The 20,840-nt window shown below is 43.6% G+C and overlaps 1 protein-coding gene across 1 annotated transcript in view; it reads right to left on the bottom strand.

Annotated features, from left to right (window-relative positions):
* Nucleotides 1–20,840, bottom strand: part of CLSTN2 (calsyntenin 2) — a 1,123,462-nt gene that overhangs the window by 837,667 nt on the left and 264,955 nt on the right. The window lies entirely within an intron of this gene.

Genomic DNA, 20,840 nt, shown 5'->3' with positions numbered 1-20,840 from the left:
TCAAAGAGGCTTACACAGTTTCTAAGCAGAACAGAGAATCTAAAGTGAGTGTGCATAGAGATAAACTACTATTGTCTTTAACAAACCCTCGAAAACCATTGCTAAGCCCTTCATGCAAATGCACCATGGTCCTCGTTTATCAAAAGGGTAGCAATGTCCTCTCCTGCATGACTAAAGTACCTAATTTTATTTTATATGTATTTATATACAGAAGTGTTTAGCTATAGGGAATTTATTCTAAAAGATGCAATATCCTTCCCCATATTGTATAAAAAACTACTTTCATATTGTAAATTAAAAAATGACAGATAAAATAAAAATAAATGAATTGTATTCGTTCTTGTTTGTCTAATCACAGCAGAAGAAAGAAGAAGGAAACAAACCTTCACGAATGGAACAAACCAAAGGCAAGTCAAAAAAAGTGGAGTAAACATGTTTACAGCTGCTAAGTACAATAATCACCTGGTTCCAACTTTTGCCTATCTACTCCACTTTTTTTGTTTTGTTTTTTCTAATCACAGACATTATAAGAGCAAGATAACAAAAAATAATCTCTGATCTGTGGTACATTAGCATAACAGTAGTAATCCTTTGGAGGCTTTCATTTGTATAGTTGATGTGGTATTGACCGATATTAAGCTTCATTAATTTTATTAACCTTCGGTTGTTGCTGTTTTCATTTTCATTGTTTTTTTTTATTTTATTTTTATGAAATTTTTCAAAAACAGGAAAAATACATTAAACTAAGAACCCAGTACAGTACAACACTGTACTATAAGGAAAACATAAAAATCCATATAGACCACATCATGGAGAACTTTCTATTATGTCTGTGTACAGCCCCTCAGTGCTGTACACAACCATATAAGAGACAGCCCCCTGCTAAACAGAGTTTACAATCTCTTCAAGGCAGACAAACAGGACATTTAAGGGATTAGGAGTAAATTCATTTTGGAAATGATTGAAACACAAGTGTTGAATACATGGATAAGGGGTTAAGAATTAAAAAGCAGCCTCAAAAGGTGGACTTTTAGCCTGAATTTGAATAGGCTAGAGACGAAGCATGACACACCAACGTCTATACCACAGCAAGATGGAAGGAACAGAATCTGAAGTTGGCAATGGAGGAGAAGGGTACAGACAAGAGTAACTTACCAGATGAATAGAGTTCTTGGGGAAAGGTGTAAATGGAGAGGGGAGATAAGAGGGGAGATAAGAGGGGAGATACCGAGGAGCTTCAGATTGAGAACCTGTATACCTCTATTAGATACAGCCATTAATATACCCATTTATATTTAATTACGTAACTCCAAAATTTGAAAAAGTTTGTAATTCCCAATTAGTAATACCATAGCACAGATTTATAATGTACTTTTAGTGTTAAAAGGGCAATTATTATAAAGGTGTAAAATATCTTTGGAATACTAAAATGTTTAATAAGAACAAATTTCATCAATCTGCTTTACCTAGCAATATAACAAAGTTATCCCTTCACATACATGCAATTCTGTAGACTCTTTAAAAGGCCACAAACACTTTATTATGCACAACCATAGCTTGTTCAATGATTTATTAATACCCTAGTGCCTTTCTTTTGTCCTATATATTACTCTAACTGAATATATCTAGGTCTGCATTTTAAAAAGAGCCATGAACAAAACCCAAGGCCAATCCTGCAGCTTTTAAAACATACACAAAAATAATAGCACAACAAAAAGAAAGAGAAACTCATGTATTATTTCCTATGTTAAATCACAGCTCTGAAAATATAAAATACTGCAGATCAGGATAATAAAATCAGAATGTGTGTGTGTTGATAGTGGGGGTGAGAGTAGGGAATTTATTACTCTGCCTTTCTACCTCATCACAAGGCTACAAAACACTGCATAGAAAATTTAAGACTCCAACCAAAAGATATCTACAGAAAACAGAATACAAAGGCTTGGGCCTATATTTATAAGCACTAATCTTGTGGAAGCAAATATTTCAATATAATGTGAGTTTAAGAAATGGGAGCACTAATTATTTCATATTACTCATGACATGTTAATTGACTTTTATTTCATGATTTCATTTCACCTGCCTTCTCCCTCTCAATATGCATGCATGCATGCCATATTTCATTCTGTGATGACATCATTTATCACCTTCTGTTTAAACTGGTTCTCATGGCCATACTACAAAGTGAATTACCAGCTGTGTATTAAAGAAGGAACTAATTTACCTCAGCAAGCATTAAAAATAAACATACCCAACAAAGTACATCAGGTCTTAGGACAAAGGCATTTATAAGGAATAAAACCTTAATTAAGTTGTAAGGGTCTGAATGACTCCCATGACTTGAAAGATGTTTTAGATTTCATGATAAGTATGCAATGATGAAGATCAAATATTTCAGTGGTGGCATTATTAAAATAGAAAAGCAAAAAGCAACAATATACACACTCAAATATCCCTAGCGCCACTTTCCTAGTTTTGTGGTCACTGTTTCAGAATATGACTCGATGCAGAATTGACAATCAACCTTCCTAACCTCACTGCAGCTTATACTTTGTTGTCATATAGGTGTTTCTCCTCTTCCTACTCTGATTTAACTAGTAAGGTGTCTTTCTTTTTTTAAAATTCTGCCCTTAAGGCCAGATTCAGAGAAACCTCTTCCTCAATGATATGCTACATAAAATAAATCTTCCAAAAACATAAAACTGTATGTTTATACATGTTTATTTTATTAATTGTTTAATCCAACATATCTTATCTAATTTTTTCATTTACAGGTTGTCACACATCTTATTTTTATATTTTTTACATTTTTTTGTATGTTTTTATATCTTGGAACAATTAGAACATTTCAGTTCTCTATATGGAGCCAAATTACTAAGCTGCATTAGGTATTTAGGGATAGATTCCATAAATATCACCTAAAAAAAAATCAGCACTGAAAAAAAATAGTGCTTAACATTATTCTATAAATCACGCTTACAGTTAGGTGAGGTTTATAGGATAACGCTTAGCGCTGGGAACTATGACTACATTTAGGCATGATCATTTACAACAATGAAAACCCGGTGTAAATCCCCACATGTAAATTAGGCATGGATCCTGCTCATTCTATAACATGCATACATTTTAGAAAAGCCCCTAGCCCACACATATCTTTCCCATGGCCATGCTCCCTTTTTTGATCCACACACAAGAATTTACATGCACCTCTTTATCCAATGTGCCTAAAAAGATGCACATTCTAATTATTGACAACTAGTAAAACAGGTCCGTTTCTGACACAAATGAAACAGGCGCTAGCAAGGTTTTTCTCGGAGTGTGTATGTTTGAGATACTGTGTGTGAGAATGACTGTGTGTGAGAGAGAGTGAATGTGCGAGTGTGTGTGTGTGACAGTGACAGAGAGAGAGAGAGAGAGAGTGAGACCACTGGGTGCGAGTGTGTCTCCTCTGTCCCCTGCCCCCCTCCAGCCACCCAGCGATTCTCCTCTGTCCCCTGCTCCCCCTCCAGCCACCCAGCGATTCACCCCTCTCTCCCCTGCCCCCCCTGTAGCTACCCAGCGAGTCTCCTCTCTCCCCTGCCCCCCTCCAGCCACCCAGAGAGTCTCCTTTTTCCCTTGCCCCCCCTCCAGCCACCTACCGATGCTGTTCCCTCCCCTGCCCCCCATCCAGCCACTCAACGATTCTCCTCTCTTCCCTGCCCCCCTCCAGCCACCCTGCGATTGTCCTCTCTCCCCTGCTCCCCCTCCAGCCACCCAGATATTCTCCTCTCTCTCCTGCCCAGTCACCCATAGATTTTCCACATTCCCCTGTTTACCTTCGTTGAAGCGACCGCGTCTTTGAAAGCCCTGCCCATCTGTAGCCTTCCCTTCGACTTCGTTCCCTCTAAGTCCCGCCTGCTGACATCATTTCCTCTTTCCGCGAGGGCAGGACTCTGAGGGAACAAACTCAAAGGGAAGACTTTAGACGTTGAGATTGTGCCTCATGCTGCTGTGGTTGGTCAGTGCTGTTTGTGACGAACCCGGAAGTACGTGACGTCAATTCAGGAGATGGATACAGCGTTAGAGCCAGCATTAACCCTTCAAACTTTCACTGCCATGGAGTCAGCTTCAGAACGTTGGAGGTGCTTTTTATTATATAGGATTAGTGCTGATAATTGCTTGTTATTGCCCAATGGCACTGAGTGTTCAGCGCCAAAATCCAAGCATATTCTATAACAAATATGCGTAACTTAATTGGCTTAAGTTAATCAGTGTTGATAGGTCTTAACGAGCAATAATTAGCACTAATCAGTAACTAGAATTTACACGCACAACTCACTAAGCATATTCTGTAACACACTGCATCTAAATTCTAATGCGTGCAGCCAAAAAGGGCATGGTTATGGATGGGGAAATGAGCATTTCATGGGTGTTCCAAAATTTACACGTACTATTATAGAATATGCCCCGTGCGCCTAAATCTTTGCACTGGCATTTATGCCACATTTCCCTTGGTGTGAATGGATGTGTGCAGTTTTAGCGAAGGCAAAGAAGGAGGTAAAAAATCCTCACGACACCGTGAAGATGAAACAAAAAAGTGAGGAGAATGGATGAGGATACCAACTGTTTTATATTTATTCACTTAAAAAATTCACTTAAAAAATTACATGTGCATAACAGCGACCCGACACGGCCGTGTTTCGGCACAATGGCCTGCTTCAGGGGTCTTTATAACCTTGAATGATGTAGTTTAGAATGTTTGTTCCAAGGGAAATAACAGGAAACAAATCTCTCTGGTCTCCTCTCTTCAAAAGCTTTTTCACAATTTGCCGATAACTCTTAGGAGAGGAGTATTTAGATGCTCGTTTTTTAAAAAAATATATATATCTCATATATATTATTTTTGAAGAGAGGAGACCAGAGAGATTTGTTTCCTGTTATTTCCCTTGGAACAAACATTCTAAACTACATCATTCAAGGTTATAAAGACCCCTGAAGCAGGCCATTGTGCCGAAACACGGCCGTGTCGGGTCGCTGTTATGCACATGTAATTTTTTAAGTGAATTTTTTAAGTGAATAAATATAAAACAGTTGGTATCCTCATCCATTCTCCTCACTTTTTTGTGTGCAGTTTTAAGCATATTCTATGCATTGCGTCTAAATATAGGCGCCGCTTACAGAATACGCTTAGAAATCTATTCCGTGCTCAGTTTTCAGGCACCATATATAGAATCTTGTCCTATATATATAGAAAGAATCCAGGGGTTAATGTGGGTTTTTAACAAACATCTCAAACAGCACTCACTTTACTTACTGTGGCATTATAACACACTAGTGGTTTATCAAGAGTCATAATATTGTAGCTGACTTTCCCCGATACTGATCCAGCTCCCCCAAGCTTATCATGAAGCTTTTGAGTTCAAAATCGACAATAATACATGTAAAGTTACCATGCTTTAGTAAACAGGCCCCTAAGTGAATGTTTCAAAGTATGCTATATTATATTCATTGGGGTGTTAGCATTATTTCCTGTGGCCCTGAAATCTTCCCTCCGTACCTCCTTCATATGTATTTTTAGAAACACAATATTTGAAAAGTTTGCACCTTTTCTACAAAGGCAACATATGCTTTTATAATTTTCAACAGGACACCTAAAGTTAGATGCTGGGATGCTGTGTGCTAAGCGCAAATTGTATATCAGCAATTACATGCCAGCATTTAGGCGTTGTCACTTACACAATGTCAATGGCCACTGCTTGCCCTGGGATTGGTAGCGTAGAATGCTGCTACTAATCGGGTTTCTGCCAGGTACTTGTGACCTGGATTGGCCACTGTTAGAAGCAGAATACTAGGCTAGATGGACCATCAGTCTGACACAGTATGGTTATTCTTATGTTATGTTAAATGACATGCTTAAAAGTTATAGAATTCTGACAGTTAAGTGTATAACTATACCTTTAGCACATAACTGCTGGACACACCTCTGACCCATCTATGCTCTTCCTACATCCACACCTCCCTTGCAGTTATGTAATAAAGTAGTGGTTTTCAACCCAGTTCCCAGGGTTGAAGTCCAAATATATCTCATGCATATTCATTGTGGGTATCATGAAAACCTGACTGGCCAGGTGATCCCTGAGGACTGGGTTGAAAACCACTGTACTAGAGAACTTGTGTGATAAGGTTACAGAATGCCAACTACATTGAGTTATTCATATAACTGCAAATCAGTTCCAATTATACCAGTGTGCACCATTCACGACAACTCTCTGCAGGGTCAACTATGTTGCCTCCTATTCTATCACCCAGCAGGCATCTGGACGGAAGCACAGGTAGATTTCATGGATTTCATCTTAAATTCCCATGTAAACCATTCTAACGTGATACTGCTCAGAGACATAAACCTAAATGCAGACAACCTCAAGGACATGATTGTCAGGGGCAACATGTCCTTCTTATAACAATGGGGTTTCCAACTCCCAGCAATCACCACAACCCATATAAAATGTCATGTCCTAGATATGTTCGCATACAGATTCATGGAAGAATGCAATTTTAAGATAGTGTGAAGAAACAGTGTGTTTTAAGAATGTAAAATGTATTGGATATTATTCTACATTATGTTCTGAAGTGTATTTCTCCTGGTTGGCTAACAGATGGTGCATGTTTATGCTTAAAGCTGTTACAGAGGACTGACTCGTCTTTATTTGGCACACAGATAATAGGAAGTGTCTGTAGTGATTTAACCCGTTTTTATTTGAAACTTGACTGTTATGGGCTCTGATTGACCTGGAGCTTTGAAAATTACCCGGTAGTACTGACTGTTGCTCCAGTCTTAGCCTGGAAGAGGAAAGAGATAAATCTTTTTGCTATTGCTCTGTGAACAATAATATGATCTGATCTTCCCAGGTACTGTTTATATAGTATATAGATGTTTTAGTTAGTTTTCTAATTGATCCATTTTTCAGTTACTTGTTACTGTTTGCTATTTGCACATTTTTGTTCCACTGTTCAATATTTTTATGAGAATAAACACAATTGTTTGTTCTGCCTGTCTGGACTGATAAAGAATCCTGGTGGTTTGTTTGTTGGGTCTGTGTGTGCTTTCTGGAAACTGTGGGACCATTGGGAGTGTGACCCCATTATCCTAGAAATCACTGGAGATAATTTGAGTGCAGGAGACTTTCCCGGAGTTGATTGTAGCCCAGTTGGTGGTAGGAAGATGATAGTGAAGAAAGCAAGTTGCAGGTGCATGTGGACCTAAGCTATGCTGGGGACAGATCTTATAAGTGGCCATGGGGTAACCCCAAGCAGGTGGCTAGGTGTTTTGTGACAGATAAAGAACATAAATTGGGAATAAGTGATATGGTCAGACCACTATAAACTCACCTGCACGCTCCAAAGGAAACCGACCACGTCCAAACGAGAAACATCCAAGCCTTACAAGACATGTGGAAAGAGAGATTTTACAAATCTCCTAGACAAGGATCTATGATGACCACTGGCCCCTGAACATCATCTCCAATGACTTGAGGCTTGAATGGGAGACCAGATGTCAGGAGAACTTAGATGAAATAGCCCCAGAGAGAATAAGGAAAACGACCAGATAGAAGATGTCATCTTGGTTCAACAATGAACTAGGAGCACTAAAGAGAGTCGGCAAAATGGTAGAGACTATTATAAAGAACTAAATTATAGAACATATTCAAAAGCATGAATTAGTAAGAAAAAGCCAACATGGATTTAGTAAAGGGAAATCTTGCCTCACCGATCTATTACATTCCTTTGAAGGGGTAACAAACATGTAAATAAAGGCGAGCCGGTCAATATTGTGTATCTGTATTTTCAAGAGACGTGAATGACTCCAGATGAAATTGGAGAGTCATGGGATAGGAGGTAGTGTTCTATTGTGGATTAAAAACTGGTTAAAAGATAGAAAATAGAGAGTAGGGTTAAATGGTCACTTTACGTGGCGAAGGGTAGATAGTGGTGCTCACCAGGGGTCTGTGCTGGGACCGCTGCTTTTTAACATATTTATAAATGATCTAGAGATGGGAGTAACTAGTGAGGTAATTAAATTTGCTGATGACACGAAGTTATTCAAAGTTGCTAAATCACAAGAGGATTGTGAAAAATTACAAGAGGACTTTACGAGACTGGAAGACTGGGCATCCAAATGGCAGACAACATTTAATTTAAGCAAGTCAAAGTGATGAATGTGGGAAAGAGGAACCCGAATTATAGCTACATAATGCAAGGGTCCACATTAGGAGTCACCAACAAGGAAAGGGATCTAGGTGTCATCGTTGATAAGGTGAAACCCTCAGTGTGCGGCGGCAGCTAAGATAGCAAATAGAATGTTAGGTATTATTAGGAAAGGAATGTAAAACAAAAATTAGGATGTTGCAATACTTTTGTATCACTCCATGGTGCAACCGCACCTCAAATACTGTGTGCAATTCTAGTCACAACATCTAAAAAAAGATATAGTGGAATTAGAAAAGGTAAAGAGAAGGGCGACAAAAATAATAAAGGGGATGAGATGACTTACCTATGAGGAAAGGCTAAAGAGCTAGGGCTCTTCAGCTTGGAGAAAAGACGGCTGAGGGGGCGATATGATAGAGGTCTATAAAATAGTGAGTAGAGTGGAATGGGTAGCTGTAAATCATTTGTTTACTCTTTCCAAAAATACTAGGACTAGGGGGGAACGCAATGAAATTACAAAATAGTAATTTAAAATGAAACAGAGAAAATATTTCTTCACTCAATGCTCTGGAATTTGTTGCCATAGAATGTAGTACAAACATTTAGCTTAGCGGGGTTTAAAAAAAGGTTTGGATAGCTTCCTAAAAGAAAAGTCACTAAGCCATTATTAAAATGGACTTGGGAAAACCCACTGCTTATTTCTAGGATAAGCAGCATAAAATGTATTGTACTATTTTGGGATCTTGCCAGGTACTTGTAACTTGGATTGGCCACTGTTAGAAATAGGATGCTGGGTTTGATGGGCTTTCGGTCTGTCCCAGTATGTCAATACTTATGTTCTTATAGAACTCAAATGGCAGAAGAAATTAAAGCAGCATGAAAAAAGGCCAAGCAACAACAGAAGTCCAAACTAAGACAAGCCAAATATCAACACTACAGAGAACAGTTAGGACCAAATTACACCAATACCAGAAAACTATATGGCCTAGTCAATGGGCTGCTGAACATCCAATTACTAAAAACAGGCAATGACACCCCCCACCCCCTCACTGCAGATGAACTAGTCTGCTATTTTGAATCCAAAATACTACTACTAAGAAAAGACGTCACAGTGCAACACAGGAAACCTAGAACAGATTGACCATAATGAGGCCATAGTCGCTGACAAAGTATGGACCATATTCAACAAACCAAATATCGAGATTAGTCAACCAGTGCTAAGATACTCTAAAGCCCACTGCTCATTGATATCTGCCCAAACTACCTGACAAAAGAGGCACCCACCTGCTTCCTTGCAGAAATCACTTCATACCTAACAATGCTGTTGAAGGGACAATACCCAACAGAGAAAGGAAACATTATACTGACCCCTATCCCAAAAAATGAAAAGACCAGCAGAGCAGAAGTGAAACACTACAGACCAGTAGCATTGGTCCCTCTCATGAACAAAGTTATGGAAGGGATAGTTGCTAAGGGAAAATTAGGTTCTTACCTTGGTAATTTTCTTTCCTTTAGTCATAGCAGATGAATCCATTACGGGTGGGTTGTGTCCATCAACCATCAGGGGGCGATAGAGAGCACTGAAAAACCATAGTGCCTCATGGCCAGCTAGCTCCATCTGCCTCTTCAGTATCTGAAGCTTCCAAAGCAGTGTAACACCACAAAGTATAATAACATGAACTTTCCTCACAGCGGATGAATGCCCCAGAACAGGAGCAATAAATCAAAGGAGGGACAAACTCAACCTCCTGTAACAGAACAGAAATCCTGAAAACTGTTTTCCAACTTCTCCCAATGAGGGAACATATCTACAGGAATAACTGAACATAAAAAACAACATCAATGAATCACTGAGGGAGGGCTCATAGATTCATCTGCTATGACTAAAGGAAAGAAAATTACCAAGGTAAGAACCTAATTTTCCCTTCCTTGTCATAAAGCAGATGAATCCATTACGAGTGGGATGTATCAAAGCAATCCCTAGATAGGGAGGGAACAAGCCACACCACGCGCCAGCACTTGTGCTCCAAAATGCGCGTCTCTCCTGGCAGCCACATCCAGCCTGTAATGTCGGGCAAATGAGAGCTTAGAAGCCCGTGTCGCTACACTGCAAATCTCTTGAAGAGAGAGTGCTCCAGTTTCAGCCCAAGAAGAGGAAATCGCTCTTGTGGAATGTGCCTTAAAGGCTTCAGGCGGAGGCCGGCCAGAAAGCAGATATGCTGAAAAAATAGCTTCTTTGAGCCAACGAGCTATAGTGGCCTTAGACGCTGGAGAAACTCTGCGCGGACCTGACAATAGAACAAAAAGGTGGTCAGAGGTCCTGAAGGCATTTGATATACGCAGATATTGCAACAGAGCCCTTCGCACATCCAGAAGGTGCAACTGCCCATAGGCTTCTGGAAACTCCTCTTTAGAAAAGGAGGGCAGGAAAATAGGCTGGTTTAGGAGAAACACTGAAACCACCTTGAGCATGAACGAAGGCACCGTACGTACCATTACTTCAGACTCTGAGAATTGTAGAAATAGGTCTTGACAGGACAGCACCTGGAGCTCAGATACCCGTCTCGCCAATGTCATGGCCACCAAAAAGACCATCTTTAGGGTCACATCCTTCTCCAAAGCTCGCCTCAGCTATCGAAGGGCGAACACTGAAGGGCCTTTAAAACTAACCCCAGGTTCCAGGCCAGACACGATGTCCGCACGGGAGGACGGAGCCGAAGCACCCCGCTGAGAAACCGTGTTGCATCCGGGCAAGCAGCCAGAGAGAATCCAGCGACCTTCCCTCGAAAACATGCTAAGGCTGCCACTTGAACACGCAGGGAATTATAGGCCAAGCCTTTTTGTACACCATCCTGCAAAAAGTCAAGTATCGGCGAGACAGAAGCCCGCATGGGTGTGATTGCTTTAGAAGCACACCAAGTCTCAAACTGGTGCCAAATCCTGGCATAAGCCACGGAAGTGGAACGCTTGCGGGCCTGAAGGAGAGTGGAAATGACTTTACTGGAATATCCCTTGTCTCAATAGCCATGCCGTAAGACCAAAGCGGCGGGCGTCCTCCATGGTCACCGGGCCCTGTGACAACAGGTTCGGTACCAGAGGTAACGGCAGGGAAGCCTTCACCAGGATCCGCCGGAGGTCCACATACCACGGCCTCCTGGGCCAATCCAGGGCAATGAGAACCACCTCTCCTTGATGTAGCCGAATCCGCAGGAGAACACGCCCTATCAAGGGCCATGGAGGGAACACATACAGGAGGCCCTGAGGCCAGGGTTGAGACAAGGCATCCAACCCCGCCGAGCGAGGATCTCTCCGTCTGCTGTAAAAGCACGGGACTTTGGCATTTGCACTTAAGGCCATAAGATCCACTACGGGTGTCCCCCATTTGGCACAGATCTGCAGGAATATTTCGTCTGCAAGTTCCCACTCTGCTGGGTCGATTTGATTCCTGCTCAGATAATCGGCTTGCACGTTGCTCTGACCTGCAATATGAGCTGCTGACAGAAACTGCACATGAAGCTCGGCCCAGTGGCAAATCTGCGCGGCTAGTACCATGCACTGAGTGCCTCCTTGGCAATTTATGTAGGCCACTGCTGTTGTGTTGTCCGACAGACCTCGGACAGCCAATCCTTCCAGGGTCAATTGAAAGGCCAGAAGCGCCTGAAAGATCGCTTTCAACTCCAATTGATTGATGGACCACTCCGACTCCTCGGGTGTCCAGAGACCCTGGGCATGCCTTCCCCTGCAATGTGCACCCCAGCCTTTCAGGCTGGCATCTGTCACTACTAGGCACCAATCGGGGAGTGCTAGCGGCATTCCTCGTCGCAGCATGCTGTCTGAGAGCCACCACTCCATACTGAGCCGGGCCGCAGGGAGCCACGTGAGTCTGCATTGGTAATCCTGAGATATGGGAGACCATCGTTGAAGCAGGGAACACTGCAGAGGTCTCAGGTGCGCTCTCGTCCATGGCACCACTTCCAAGGTGGCAACCATCGACCCCAACAGCTGGACTATGTTCCAAGCTTGCGGGCGAGGCATCCTCAGGAGCAGACGGACTGATTCTGAAGCTTGCACCGCCTTTTCTTGGGTAGAAAAACAAAGCCCGAGGCTGTGTCGAACCGGACCCCCAAATATTCTAAAGATTGAGAGGGGGTCAGGTGACTTTTGGCTATATTGACGACCCCGCCCAGAGATTGCAGTACTGAGACCACTCTGGCTGTCACATGATGACTCTCTTCTGCAGAGTCCGCTCTGATGAGCCAGTCGTCTAGGTACAGGTGAACCCGAATACCCTCTCGCCTGAGAAAGGCAGCTACTACCACCATTACATTGGAGAAGGTTCGGGGAGCTGTGGCGAGGCCAAAAGGCAAGGCCCGAAACTGGAAATGTTTTCCCATCACCGCAAAACGCAGAATCTTCTGGTGCAGGGGCCAAATTGGTATGTGTGAGTAAGCTTCTTTCAGGTCCAGAGACGTGAGAAACTCTCCTGGCTGTACCGCCATAATGACGGAGCGCAGGGTTTCCATGTGAAAATGCCGCACTCTCAGAGACTTGTTGACTTCCTTTAAGTATAGGATGGACCGAAAAGACCCTCCTTTTCACGGCACCACAAAGTAAATGGAGTAACGGCCAGAGCCGAGTTTGGCGGGAGGCACTGGGGACACCGCCCTTATGTGAATTCAGCCTTGTAAGGTCTCCTCTACCGCCACCCTTTTGGCGGTAGAACCGCATCGGGACTCCACAAACACATCTTTTACCGGGGAGTTGAATTCTATTCTGTATCCATCTCTGATCAGGTCCAAGACCCACTGATCTGAGGAAATCTTGGCCCACTCCTCGAGAAAGAGTGAAAGTTGTCCTCCTATTATAGGAGTCGAGGAAGGGGCCGGCGTACCATCATTGAGAGGGTCGCCCTTGAACTCCAGGTCTTGAGCCAACTGCTGCGGAATGTTTGTCCGAGCGAAAGGAGTTCCTCTGCTGAAAACGGGCACGTGAAGTAAACCCAGCAGAATGCCCCGGGCGGTACCTTCGGGCTTTACGGAAGCGAGGTCTGTAAGAGGAGGGAACCGCCTGACCCTTGGAGGAAGGCCGCGGCCTATCCTCGGGTAAGCGCTGGGGTTTAGCATCCCCCAGGCCTTTAACAATGGTCTCCAGCTCCTCATCAAATAGGAGAAGGCCTTGAAAGGGCAACTTCACCAACCTTTGCTTAGAGGCCATGTCAGCCGCCCAATGCTATAGCCACAACAGGCGGCGAGCCGCCACCGCCACAGCCATCTGTTCAGCCAAAGCTCTGACCAGATCATAGAGGGTGTCAACCAAAAATGACAAGGATGACTCCATCCGCGGTGCCACCTCCGTAAGGGGCTCCGCTCCATCTCTGGGCTGTTCCACTGCCTGTTGCAACCAAGCAAGGCAGGCTCGGGCAGCGTAACAGCTGCATGCAGACACCCATAAGGATAGGCCTGAAATCTCAAAGGACTGCTTTATAGCTGATTCAAGGTGTCGGTCCTGCATGTCCTTCAGGGCAACTCCTCCTTCAACTGGGAGGGCACTTCTCTTTGTCACAGCCGTGACTAGGGCATCCACTTTGGGCACGGCCAGGCGCGCCAAATGCTCACTTAGAGGGTATAATTGCTCCATAGCCCTGGCAACTTTCAAAGGCCCCTCGGGGTCAGCCCATTGAGCAAAAATAAGCTCTTGGATGGAGTCATGCAAAGGAAAAGCTCGAGCAGGCTTCTTAGTACTTGTCATCCTCGGATTAGCTGAGGGGACTTCCGCATTTGCAGGATATTCAATAGAGAGGGCCTGCAAGGCATTAGAAATAAGCGCTGGCAGCTCATCGCGGTGGAAAATCCTCACTGTGGAAGGATCATCTGGATCCAATGGCCATCCTGCACCTTCCTCTGGCTCTCCAGACCACGAGGGCCTGCCAGACCCTTCAGATTCCTCACATCCCGACCAAGGGGGGGGGAGGGAGGGGGTGTGCCACTCTCTGAAGAGGAATCCACCCTTCTGCGCTTGTCCTGCAGCCATCTGTCAGGGGAAAACGCACCTGACAGCAATTAACGGTCGGGCTCCGCTGGAGGGGGCACAAGCAGTCGGGCCGCTTGAGACCCCTGTGGGAGAGCTCTTTTAACATAAATGCTTTATGCAGCAGCAAAACAAACTCAGGGGAGAATGGCTCACCCTGGCCTCCCAGGTCCAGTCTGGGGGTAATGGCTCTCATAGTAGCCTCCATACAAGGCTCCCCTCCAGGCTCAAATCCTTCCACCTCAGCCGGGGTCGCGCCATGCTGTTCCAAAATGGCGCCCGCTGCCAGCTCCCCAGAGCGGGAAGAAACCTCGCTCACCATGCTCGGGCTGGCTCTGATGTCAGAAGAGCACGATTTAAAGAGCCCTGCTGCTGATCTGCGCTTGCCACAACGGGAACAGTGCTTAACAACCTCTGCAGCCATCGCTGAAAATGGCGGGAAATTCAAAATGGCAGATTCACGCCAAAATCGTCCCAAACGCGGGCCCTCCCCGGAGGAGCTCCAAAATGCTCTAACCTCCCCAGATCGAGTCCACAGAGCTCCAATCCGCTGCACAAACTGAGAAAAGCCTAAACAAAACCATGGATAAAATCAAATTAGATCTTAACACAATGGAATCCTGGGCATCTGCCATCAAGCTAAAATTGAACAAGGAAAAGACACAACTTCTATTAATGACAGCACCATACTACAACTCTATATACTCTAGCATCACAATAGACGGATCCACATACCCCACTGCCGATCACCTCAAGGTTTTAGGAGTAATTCTAGACCAAAAACTGTCCCTCAACAAACAAGCGGAAAGCGTCACCTCCAAGATGTTCCATGCGATGTGGAAACTGAGGAGAATCAGAGGATACTTCCCCAGGTCCATATTCCGTCTGCTAGTACAATCAATGGTACTTACCCACACAGACCACTACAATGGAATTTATGCAGGTTGTAAAGAACAACTACTAAACAAACTGCACAAAACTATCTAATCCTGCTCTACCCAAACTGTAAGAAACTGGTATACAAATTAGTCCACTTAGCAGGATTCTCCTACATAAGCACCAAATGGTGGAACTTCCTTCCCAGAGACCTGAGAGGAATGAACCACTACTTTTATTTTGTTACATTTGTACCCCGCGCTTTCCCACTCATGGCAGGCTCAATGTGGCTTACATGGAGCAATGGAGGGTTAAGTGACTTGCCCAGAGTCACAAGGCGCTGCCTGTGTCTGAAGTGGGAATCAAACTCAGTTCCTCAGGTCCCCAGGACCAAAGTCCACCACCCTAACCACTAGGCCACTCCTCCACTCCTTTCACAAGCATCTTAACACCTACCTTTTCAACAACAACAACAACAACAAAAATTCCCAAACCACAGCATCCAAAAACTTAACAGAGATCCAGTTCCTGCCCTCAAAGCACATCTAGTCTGCCTGACATACCACTTCTGTAGCTAACCAAATAAATATTTTCACTGTAAATTTATAAGCCACATTGAGCAAAATCGTGGGATAAATACTGTTATAAATAAATACATAAATTACTGCCCTTTAACTCCAATTATAGACATTACTCATAGGTTGCTCGAATTAGCACCTAGTTTGCCAGTTATGAGGTACTATTCAATAATCGGCACACATAATTCTGTGTGCTAAGTGCAATGTTGTGCATGCAAGATTATAAAATAATGAGACTTTATAACATAGTGGCTGCATAAGTGCAAATCCAACTCCAGCTACAGATATCAGGTTAGTAAATTTATTATATTGCATCAAGGTATGTGCTATGTATCAGCAGTCTTATAAGCACCTTATAAGCAGGCCTGATAAACAGGAGTCAGGGTCAGAGCATGACCCCTGGCTTTCCCTCAGCCATCAGATTAATTGTAATTTCAGTCAATTATGCACATTCCCTCAACCTTAAAGCTGTTTACTTGTTTATAGAACACTAAATACTGCTCTGGAATTGACGAGTGATTCAATAGCATATCATGTTCAAAACCAATTAGCAGTTATTGATCACATACAACAGAGTGTCAGCAAGTTAGCTTAATGTTTCATATTCAAAAATAAACCTACAGCATACAGCAAAACAGACAGGCAATGCTATTACATGAGTTTAAACAAATAGGTATCTCAAAGATTTAAGCAAACCAATTAGGGCTGTCCATCGATTAAAAATTCTAACCACACGGCCGTCAGCGATTAAAAATTTTTTTTTTTTTTTAATTTGTTTATTAATTTCAATATAATTAACAAGAATAACTTGTTTATGAAATACAGCTAAAGAAATTGTGCCATATAATTAATTAAACATAGAAAATATTTAGCTTCCTCAGACCACAATTCAAAAATGGAGGAACAAAAGAATAGAGAAGATTACAAAGTGGAAATAAATATTAAGGAAATATTCGCTGCATACTCCCAATCAAAATTACTTATTAGATGTTATTTAAGTTGCTTTAAATCTAAAAAAGATTTTAACTGATCTGGTGAATAGAAAACATACTTATTTAAACCCAACTTAACATTACATTTGCATGGATAGGCAAGAAAAAAAGAACCCCCTATCTCCAATGTCCTTTTTCTCATTGCCAGGAAAAGTTTTCTTCTTTGCTGGGTTTGCTTTGTAACGTCCGGGTATATCCATATCCTTTCTCCTCCAAAAGGTGTAGTGGAATTTTTGAAGTAGTTTCTCATAATGGCATTCAAGTCCTGCTCAAATACCAGAGAAACTATGAGGGTCACTCTGTCAGTACATTTATCTAAAGTTTGTTCTAATAGAGCAGATATGTCCAAATTGCCATTTGTTTGCGGCAGATTCTGTTTTTCCCCAGTCTTCTCCATAGGATTCCCAATATAGTAAATTTTATTTACTGGCGGCAAACTTTCAAGGGGAAACTTTAAAATCTCATTTAGATATCTTCTAAAGAGATCAGAAGGAGAATTTCCTAGGAGTTTTGGGAAATTAAGCAATCGTAAATTTAGTCTTCTATTGTAGTTCTCAATCTGTTCAATTCTGCGCCGAACATCTCCACTATCTCTTATTGCTGCATTCTTAAATTCATGTAACAAATCTACTTCTTTCTGGATATTCGTAATCTTTGTTGAAGTTTCTGTTTTAACTTGCTCTATCGTAACTTTCAATTCCTCAATTTTTTCATTCATGGCATGAACTTCCCCAGACGTTTTTAACAACGTTTCATTCATTCTACTCAACATAGTCCAAATCAAATCTAAATTTACCTCCGGTTTTCCTCCCGAGATAATCTTCTCAGGACTCGGCAGCAAACATTGCAGCTCAGGTCCCTCAACTGGCGCCTCTCCAACCACACTTCCGGTGGTGTATGGGGTCGCCCCAAGGGCTGCTGACGCTGCCGGACACGGAGGAAGCAACTGCGATGGAGGAGACAGGGAGGTTTCATCAACCGGTGGAGACTCCGCTTCTCCGGTGCGTTCCACTACGGTATTACCTTCCCTTGATACTTGGGAGAGTGATAACAAAAATCGATCCAAACTTAGTTGGGTTGGTGTTGAGGTAGCGGAGGGTAAGGGATCCTTCTTCACCACCCCTTTTCTCTTTGTATGCGGCATTTTAGAAGAGGAAAATCACTTTGCCCAAGTAAGTTGGAACGCTGTTACAACAGCTCTATGCAGCGGCAGCCAGCGATTAAAAATTTTAATCGCACGGCTGGTCTCATGATACAGATGTAGACAGTTGAAATAAATTTAGCATGCACATGTGGAGGCGTATTTTCAAAGCACTTAGACTTGCAAAGTTACATGGAGGGGCATAATTGAACAAAAACGCCTATCTCCATGGGCGTTTATCTCCGAGAACGGGTCAGTGAAGGGGCGGACTGAACCGTATTTTCGAAAAAAATAGACGCCCATGTTTTATTCAACAATGTGTGAGCTGGGCGTTTTTGTTTTTCAGCGATAATAGAAAATGAAAGCGCCCAGCTCAAAAACGAATAAATCCAAGGCATTTGTTCGTGGGAGGGGCCAGGATTCGTAGTGCACTGGTCCCCCTCACATGCCAGGACATCAACCGGGCACCCTAGGGGGCACTTTTACAAAAACAAAAAAAAAGGTCAAAGAGCTCCCAGGTGCATAGCACCCTTCCCTTGTGTGTTGAGCCCCCCAAATCCCCCTCAAAACCCACTGCCCACAAGTCTACACCATTACTATAGCCCTAAGGGGTGAAGGGGGGCACCTACATGTGGGTACAGTGGTTTTGGGGGGGTTGGACGACTAATAAGTATTAAGCAGCACAATTGTAACAGGTAGGGGGAGATGGGCCTGGGTCCACCTGCCTGAAGTCCACTGCACCCCCTAACAACTCCTCCAGTGACCTGCATACTGCTGCCAGGGAGCTGGGTATGACATTTGAGGGTGAAAATAAAAATGTGTGAAACATCATTTTTTTGTGGTGGGAGGGGGTTAGGTACCACTGGGGGAGTCAGGGGAGGTCATCCCCGATTCCCTCCAGTGGTCATCTGGTCATTTAGGGCACTTTTTGGGGCCTTATTCGTGAAAAAACAGGGTCCAGGAAAAGTGTCCTAAATTCTAGCTAAAAACGCATACTTTCTTCCCATTATCACTGAAATGCGCCCATCTTTGTTCGGCAGATAACCACGCCCCAGTTCCGCCTTCGCCACACCTCTGACACGCCCCCATAAACTTTGTCCGCATCCGCGACGGAGTGCAGTTGAAAACGCCCAAAAATCGGCTTTCGATTATACCGCTTTATTCGTTTTTGTGAGATAAACGTCCATCTCCCGATTTAGGTCGGAACTTGGGCGTTTTTCTCGTTCGATTATAAGCTGGATAGTAACCTATGGAAATTTGTAAGTCTAAGTACTTTGAAAATAGGCCTAGTTTACTTTTTTTCTTTATATTGATCCCAAACATTCAGCCAACAACTGATTCCATCTCTTCCCATCTCCCTCTCCTGACACTATCCCCTCCCTTCCTTCCCTCCATCCATAATTACCATTTTTTTCCTTCTCTTTTTTCTCTCTCCTCTGTTCTACAGGCACCATCTCACTTCTTTGATTCTCACCCCCCCCCCCCCCCACTCCACTCCGAGGTCCCCATCTTTCTTTGTCTTCCTTTTTTTTTTTTTCTCCTGATGCCTCTTCTTACTTCTCTGGCACAATTCTCTCTCTCTCTAGCACCCCTTTTACCCTGCATCTCTCGCTCTTCTCTTTCTCCTACCATAGCCTCCTCCCACCACCCCCCACCACCCCACCCCCCGCATCTTTGGCTCTACTCCTGTTTCTTCCGCCGCCGTAGCAGCTGGCACTCCACCTTGCATCTCTGGCTCTTCTCCTCTTTCTCCAGCCATTGCCAGCTCCATCTCTTTCTGCTGCTGCTGCTGCCACCTCTCCCCCTCATCGCTGGCTCTTCATCTCATTCTCCCTCTGTTACCCCCTCCTCCCCCGCATCTCTGGCTGTTCTCTTTCTGCTGCAGCCACCACCTGTCCCCTGCATCGTTCGCTCTTCACTTCTTTCTCCCACTGATGCCCCCTCATTCTCCACATCTCTGGCTCTTCTCTTTCTGCTGCCAGGGAATACCTACTGTACCTGAAAACTAATTTGCATTGAGAACCACAGAAAATGTATGAGCTAAGGGAGGGGGGAGACTATATATGGCACCTAAAAAAAATCAGTGCTAAGTGTATTCTATAATTGTCACCTAGATTTAGGCGCCAATTATAGAATAAGCTTAGTTGATATCTCAGTGCCTAAAACTACGTGCATCCATTTACAGCAATGAAAATGTGGCATAAATCCCAGCGCTTAGATTTACGCACACTGGGCCATATTCTATAACTACATGCGTAATTTTGGAACACCCACGAACCACCCATTTCCCCGCCCATAAGCACGCCTCTTTTTGCCTGCGCGTAAGAAGGTCGGTGCACTTCATTACAGAATATGCTTAGCAAGATATGCACATAAATTCTAATTAGTGCCAATTAGTGCTCATTATTGCTTGTTAAGTGCTGTTATCAGCGCTCGTTAGCTTCTTAAGTTACATGCATTGTTATAGAATCTGCTTGGATTTCAGCGTGGATTTCTAGGCGTGCTATATAAAAATCTGGGGGCAAATGCCTAAAAAAAAAAAGCACATACATTTTCTTTATAAAACGGCCAGCAAAATTTCATAGTAACACTACTTAAACTATCCATTTTAATCAGATTTTTCTTTGATGTAAATAAATGTCAGCAGGCATGTACCACTGCAACATATAATCACAACACTTGCTAAGTTACCTCACTATAGATCAGGGGCGTATCTGGAATCCGGCGGTAGGGGGGGCCAGAGCCAGAGAGGGGGGGCACATTTTTGCCTCCCTCCCCCCCCCCCCCCCCCGCCGCCTCCTCCTCTCTCCACCCCCTCCCCGCCGTCAACCCTCCCCCGCTGCTTACTTTTGCTGGAACCCCCGCCAGCCGAGGTCCGACCCGCAATCTCCATATTTCGTCTTCCTTCGTGGCCATGTGCTTCAAGGAAGTAACTCTGCAGTGCTGATTGGTTGAATCCAGTTCGGCGTCTGACGTCGCTGCGACGTCAGACGCCGAACTGGATTCAACCAATCAGCACTGCAGAGTTACTTCCTTGAAGCA

The sequence above is a fragment of the Microcaecilia unicolor genome, chromosome 10 (genome assembly GCF_901765095.1).
Source record: "Microcaecilia unicolor chromosome 10, aMicUni1.1, whole genome shotgun sequence".
Classification (NCBI taxonomy): Eukaryota; Metazoa; Chordata; class Amphibia; order Gymnophiona; family Siphonopidae; genus Microcaecilia; species Microcaecilia unicolor.
Note: the sequence above shows the minus strand (reverse complement) of the source record. Positions and strands in the feature narration are given on the sequence as shown.